Here is a 7614-nt window from a genome sequence, read left to right on the forward strand (position 1 = left end):
ACAAGAAAAAAAACCAGATCTTTATTTTCACTCATCCCTAACTGAAATTTAGACTTTCCTTCAATTTTGAATGCAGGCAACAAGCCTGAGGAGGGTATGTAGACTTCGGTGGACTGGCAAAGTGGTTCAAGACCCAAAATTAGTGAAGAAACCCTAGCCAGGATGATTTTTACAGTCACTTCCTACTCTAAATCTTATCATCTTGACTTTCACATGCCATAATCTGGGTAATATATGTCCTTTACATGCTTTGGTGTTTTTTTCTTCCTCTCTAAGGTTTGGTAGGTATATCTCTACAATCAATCAGAGAACATTTATTAAGTACCTACTGTGTTCTGAGCATTTCGCTAAGCACTGGGGATATAAAGCAAGACAAAAGCCAGTCCCTGCCCTCAAGGAGCTCACAGTCTAACAGAGCAGACAAGCAAATAGCTATGTACAAACAAGCTCCATGGGGGATAAATTGGAGATAATCAAGAGAGTGACTACTAATTTCATTGAGAAGACTGAATGGATATTCCAGGGATGGAGGTAATCAGTCCAATTTCATCCTTGGATAGCAGTATCTAAAGAACCTTGCTGTCAATAGGGAACCCCTCTCCTCTGGGAGTTTTCTTGTAGGACACCTTCCATGGGACAAGGCAAATACTTTAGGCAAGCATCTATCCTTTGTTTTATGCCTTGCTTAGTGGTGATATTCAGTGAACCTTGAGCAAAATTACTTCTGCAAAATTAAGTCCTGAAAATTGCCTTTTGTCTGCTGGGAGTCCCAGGTGAGGCAGGCTCAGAAATAAGGGCAAGATGAAGACATTACCCATTGATCTCTGGGAAACTGATTATCTTTTGACCAGTCCCTTTCTTTCTCAAGTTGCTTGCTTACAGCTTCGAATTCCTGGGACAGTTCTGAGATGTGCCTTCTTCTGCCAGCCACTGCCCCCTTACTCTTTTCCTTTTTCTTCTCCATTGTTAAAATGTCATTTCTTTTTTCACGGAGGTGGGATTAAAGGAGTAGCACTACCTCTAAACATCTCTCACCTCTGTACCTTTCTCTCTATTGCCAACATTCTGCACAGTCCCTCACGACCACCACCCACCTCCCTCAGAGTATTGTAATAGTTTCCAACAGATCTTCCTTTTATCTCAGACATGCATATGTCCCCTTCCAATTCATCATTCTTATGCTTCCAGAATCGTCTTTCTTAAATGTAGATCTGGTCCTTTTACAGACCTGCTTAAAAATACTCAGTGATAGCCACTAATTGCCAGGCACGGTGCTAAATGCTGGGGTTACAAAGAAAGGCAAAAGACAGTTCCCTGCTCTTGAGGATTTCGTAATCTAATGGTAAAGGCTAGGTATTCAAGACCTTCCACTGTCTGCTCTTTGCTTTTCTAGCCTTGCTACTCCTGCATGCATCCTATGCTCTAGTCCAGGGGTGGGGAACCTTAGGCCTTCTAGGTCCTTGGGTGCAGTCTTTTGACTGAGTCCAAGTTTTACAGAACTAATACTTTTATTAAGGGGATTTGTTCTATGAAGTTTGGATTCAGTCAAAGGGCTGCACTTGAGGACCTAGAGGGCCCCATGTGGCCTTCAGTATGCAGGTTCCTCACCCCTGCAGTCTAGTCCAAATCAAATACTCATGTCTTTACCTTTTATCTCGAATGTCCCTACTCCCCCTCTTCTCCTATTGAATTTCCACTCATTTTTTAAAGCCCAACTCAAATGCCACCTTCTCCAGGGAGCCTTCACTTTCCCCCTAGCCTATAATAACTTTCTCCACTTAGAACTGCAACACTTTGCTTGGACCTCTTTTGATAAACTTATGTACTGAAATTAGTTGTGTGTTTGTCACATCCTTCTACTAGACTGTGACTGCTAGACTAGACTTCTACTAGACTTGGGGGGGGTGGTTAGAATAGTTCTTTTTATCTAAATTATGACCCTCTCCTAGAGCTGAGCACCAGCTCTTTATAGAGTAGGCTTTTGGTGCATATTTATTGAATTGTACTGAAAGTTTAGTGCTGACTCAGAAGCTATATTTATCCCTTTTGTATGATTATAGAGATTGGGAGGAAGGACTCATTCTCTTTTGCTCTTTGCTGCTATTAGCATTCACATTCCTTGCAGATCTCACTATCATGCCCCATTCACGGGCTCCTCTCTTCAATCCATCCATCCCACTGGGAGCTCCATCCCTCACTGAGAGTTAGGATATCCCAGTAATTACTTTCATCCTAGAGGGGCTCCCTGCCTGCCTGGTCTGTCACTCTTGCAGCTGGAGGAGGCTTGAGTGAGTTTGCTGGTTTTGTACCACTTCCTTCCTATCCTTACGACATACCTACTTGTGCTTGCCTCTTTCCCCACCCCCACCCTCATCACCTTTCATGGCCACTGTCTTCCTCCTCACTACCTACTTCTCTGCCAACCCCTGTCCTGTTGCCAAATTTCTGGACTCTGCACCACAACTCAGCTTTATAGATACTGCTGCTCTCAATCTTCTATTTAATGGACTATTTGAAGCACATACAAATCTAGAGTTGTCTTTACTTGAACCCCTCTTCTGCTTTCTCTGTGAATTCAAGAAGCAAATTCATCTTTTAAATCTATGTAGCATATTTAGGCTCTGGGCTCACTCTCCCAAACCTAACTCCACTGGAAGGTTGAATACCCAGAGCAAGGAGGGTTGGGGGTGGGGAGACTCTGAGGGACTATAAGGTTCTAATGCTATCATTCTTTGAGCACCCACCCAGTGTATTTCCCTTAATATCCTTCAAAGAGTTATATAATGTCAATATCAATCATCCAGCCAGTGATTAGCACTCCAATATAATTTTGACCCATTGGTATCTCCTTGATAGCATAAATAATTAATATTGATTTTTTTTTTACAAAGAGATAATTGCTAAAAAATTTCATCTGTTCTTGTCTTTTGTATGTATATTCAGTTCTGGCTCAATAGCCAATTAAAAGGCTTTTCATTACCACACAAGAAGCCAACAGAAAACAGAGGTTCTGAATGCTCTGAATCAGAGAGGTCAAAGACTGACCCATCATCTTGTACTTTTGGAAGCAGATTCACAAAACCTTGCCATGAGGACATGGGCTGATACTACACAGAATATACTGTATGAACTGCAAGGATTGTACCCTCATTGACCAGTCCCCTCATTACATATATATGTAATATGTGTGTGAGTATTAGTATAAATTTAATAACCGTTAGCCAAAACAGATAAATATGTCAAACAAAGGACCAAATATTGTGCCAGATCCTCAGGCTTTCACAAGACAGGACCAAGTTCTGCCTGCACTAGTTTATTTGATTTCTATCTTCCATCTAGGGCTGTTGTTCATTGCCTTTTGTTTATTTGCACAGATCTATGTGGTTATGAAGCAATCCATATTCCACTTCCGCTGTTTGTTTTCAAATAATCATTCCATCTCCTCAGTAGGTTTTGAGAAGAGGAAAGAATCCTTTTCCTTACCATTAGTGGCATCCTGATCCTGCCCAGTTCCAGAGCAATGGCCATCTCTAGGCAAAGCTAGAAATAGTCTAGATATTTTAGCATTTTTTTTGTAAATACTTTCTACACTTTTTTCAGTACTTTGATCTCTTTTCTTTTCTACCAAGTGGTACTCCTGACAGAGAGGAAATCCAATTTTGAGATTCTGTGATTCTGAAGGTCTAAATGGAAGGAGGAGTTGAATTTAAGCACTATGACTTTGGGTAGGGAAAGTGCTTAGGGCAGGTGTGGGGAACCTGCAGCAGATTCCCCAATATGTTCTGTGAAGTTTGGATTCAGTCAAAGGGCCACACTTGAGGACTTAGAGGACCACATGTGGCCTTGAGGCCACAGGTCCCCATTCCCAGCTTAGGGCCTCCCCAGGACTCCTCATACCATACCAGGACATAGCCTAGGTACACCCACACCATGTGTCTAAAGATACTTCCATATGTGATTGGTGCCCTCAGTCATTCTCCCCACAGTAGACTTTCACTCCCACCTCCTCAGTGTGGGGTGCTCATCTACCTCAGACCCCAGACCGTTTGAGCAGCTTATCACCCTTCTCCATGGCTCCCACTGACTGAACTGAGAGCAGACTTTTGAGCAATGTTTGAAAGTTGCAGAGAAGCAGATTTCAGACTCCTAATTTCTTAGCTATTTGAACGAAACAAAAACAAAAGAGATTCTTGGAATCTCCTAGTAGAAGCTGTCAGTGCTGTAAAGAATGGTCTTGGTCAAGTGTTGGTTGGACTAGATGGCTTTTGAGGGTCTTATTAACTCTGCCATTCTTTGACCCTGATTTTGCAAAATTAGGTTCTTCTTAGTCCTGGCTCTGCAACTAATTTGCCTTGTGACTCCTGGCAAGTTAGTGAATAATTTATCCCTCTAGACCAGTGTCCTTATCTTTGTTGTTCTTCAGTCATTTTCAGGCATTTCTTACTCTTTGTGACCCCTTTTAGGGTTTTCTTGGTGGCGATACTGGAGTGCTTTGCCATTTTCTTCTCTAGCTCATTTTATAGATGAGGAAACTTAGGCAAACAGGGTTAAGTGATTTACCCAGGGTTATACAGCTAGTATGTGTCTGAGGCCACATTTGAACTCAGAAAGATGGGTCTTCCTGACTCCAGGCCTGGCACTTTATCCACTGTGCCCCCCAGTTGTCTTTATCTGCAAAACTCATTTTTTTAAAATAGATCATCTCCAGCATCTCTTCTAGCACTAATGGCCTATATTCTATGGTCTAAAGCAAGAGCGGGGATTCTGCAGTCTCGAGGACACATGTGCTTCTCAAGTGCAGCCACCACACTTGAGGACCTAGAGGGCCACATGTGATCTCGAAGCCACAGGTTCCCCACCCCTAATCTAGGGGATGGCCACCACCTTGGGTTCAAGTTACATATGAAACACATGGGGATGCTTTATGGAAAGAGGGGAAGTCTCAGGGGGGATGGGATAGCAATCTTCAAGGAGATCACATGGGAAAGGGATTAGACATGTTCTGTTTAACCTCCTAGGGCAGAAAAGAGGCAGATTTAGACTTAAGGGAAAAAATCTTCCTAATGATTAACACCTTTCCAAAGTGGAATGCATGGCTGTGGGACAGGCAGCATGATATTGGAGCAGAGGTGGGTGTCAAACGTGGGGTCCATGAGACCCACAACACTCTCAAGTGCTGCCTGAGCTAGATTAAAATGTAACTGGGAAATGTTTAACCAAATATGGAAAAAATATGATAAAACATAGATAATGTTAATATGTAGTTTTCCAAGTCCACGTGTGGCCCGCAGAAATCCTTAGGTATGAGTTTGTGGCCCTGTTTCTATTTGAGTTTGACACCAGTAACCGGTGGAGTAAATAGGGGACTGGACTTGGAATCAGGAAGACTTGGGTTCAAAGACCCCTCAGGCCCTTAGTGGCTCTGGGATGTTGGGGAAGTGAATCAGTCTCTCTGTGCTTCAGTTTCCTCATATGTAAAATGAGGAGCAGCCTCTCGGGTACCTTTCAGCTCTAAATCTGAGATCCTGTGATCCTCTGGGTGTACCTGTCACTAGAGGTCTTCAAGCCGGGGCTGACTGACCGCTTGCCAGGAAAGTAGCAATAGGGATTCTTTTTCAGATATGGATGGGATTTCGGAGTGGGAGCTGTTGAACTTCCTGAAATTCTGGGATTCGGTGTAGGAAGTGATGGTGGTGAAGAAAAGGGTAAGGTTCTCTAGAAAAATTTAAGAGGATCTTTCCTGACCCCAAACTACTTCTGAAGAGGAGCTTGGTGCAATTTGAACTGCCCTTAGGGCCATGGAGGGATGGGGTAGTAAAAGGGGCAGAGAATCTTTTTTTTTAATTAAGCAGGTCTTGGGGAGCAAAGTTGCCTAATGGATAGAACTCTGGGCCTAGAGTCAGGAGGATCTGAGTTCAAATTCAGCCTTAGACTCTTAGTAGGTATATGACCCTGGGCAAGATACTTAACCTTTGTCTGCCTCAGTTTCCTTATCTGTTAAATGCAGATAATAATAGCATCTATCTCCCAGGATTGTCATGAGAATAAAAATGAGATAATATTTGTAAAGCATGTTACAAACCTTAAAGCACTATATAAATGTCGTTATTATTATCATTATGTATGGGACTGGCTATGTCTGATCAAGGAAGAGAAGGGGTCTGGAAAGGACAAAGGGGATATGAATGGCTCTGTGTGTGGATGCATCTGAGGAATGGAGAAGGGGATGAATCTGTCTAATAGGAGAGAGATGGAGCCTCTGATTTTCACTGGAGGTATTTATTTACAGGGAGGCTGGAGAACTATTTGTTGAGAATGTTACAGCGATTTGTAGAAGCAATGTAGTGCAGTGGACAGAATGCCAGGCTTGGAGTCAGGAGACTTGAGTTCAAATTTTGCCTCAGACAACTACAAGATGGGTAATCCTGGATAAGTTACAGCTTCTTTGGGTTTCCTTAGTTTTAGAATGTTGGAGGTGGGGGTTGGACTCAAAGGGCCCTTCCAGCTTTGTATCATATATTGGGGTTTTAAAAAGCTGGACTAGATGTTCTGAGGTGAGTCTCTTACAACTGCGAGATTTTGTGATTTTATGAACATTCTGAAAGGGCTATCATGGTCAAAAAGCTGTCAAATTTGTGCTGGATGCCAGAAGGCAAAACTAGAAGCACTTGGTAAAAGTTGCAGAGACTCATTATGAGGATAAACTTCTTAACACTTGAAAAAATTTTTGGATGGTAAATATGATTTTGTTGGTAGAGGGAACTCTCACTGAGTAAGCTTCCTTTACTGGTGCGGGGAATTTTAAGGAGCACTAAGGCATTAAATCGCTCACTCAGGATGAGCTGAAGGAGCAAGGATGTGTCAGTGGTAGCAGAGGCCAGCCCCCAAACCATTGCACTTCTAACAATTAAGACCACTGAGAGGTAGAATGGGCTGCTCAGGTGACAGTGGGCTCACTATCACTAGAAGTGTTCAGAGACTGGATGACTACGTGTCACAGATGTTGTAGGGGAGATCCCTGCTTCAAGCCTCACCTGGATTAAATGGCTTCTTCATTCCCTTTTTGCTCGGACAGTACTGTGATCCTTGAGTGGAGAGGACTGTGCTTCTGAGTAAGGGAAGTGAGGGGAGTGATGCTGTGAGCTTAAATGAGCCTGATGAGGAAGAAGCAGAGGCCCAGGGATGGCACAGTGGGAGAGAGGGAAGGATGATGGTTGGGCTGGTCCCGCTGGTTTCTCAAAGTTTCTAGAAGACAGGAAGGAATTAGGTGGGTCACCAGTACCTGGCCCAAGGCCAGAATTCTGAAGTGTGATAGGCACCTGTGGATTTCACAGCCACTTGCAGCATCTCTAATAGACACTAGTGGTCCCTCAGACATGTTTGAAGTCCGGTCCAATGTTGTTCATAACCAAGGAGCAGGCTGCTCCCTGCTCTGGACAAGTCCTGATATATGTACTCTGATTCTTTGAGACCAAACCCAGGCCACATTCTTAGAAGGGCTGCTGTGGGAAGGGGGCAGGGATGCTTGTGTTCATGCCCCTGATTGATTACCTTGGAAGGGTGGAAGGTGTGTGTGTGTGTGTGTGTGTGTGTGTGTGTGTGTGTGTGTGTGTG

This window comes from Vombatus ursinus, unplaced genomic scaffold (assembly GCF_900497805.2).
Source record: "Vombatus ursinus unplaced genomic scaffold, bare-nosed wombat genome assembly UNPS02014786.1, whole genome shotgun sequence".
NCBI lineage: Eukaryota > Metazoa > Chordata > Mammalia > Diprotodontia > Vombatidae > Vombatus > Vombatus ursinus.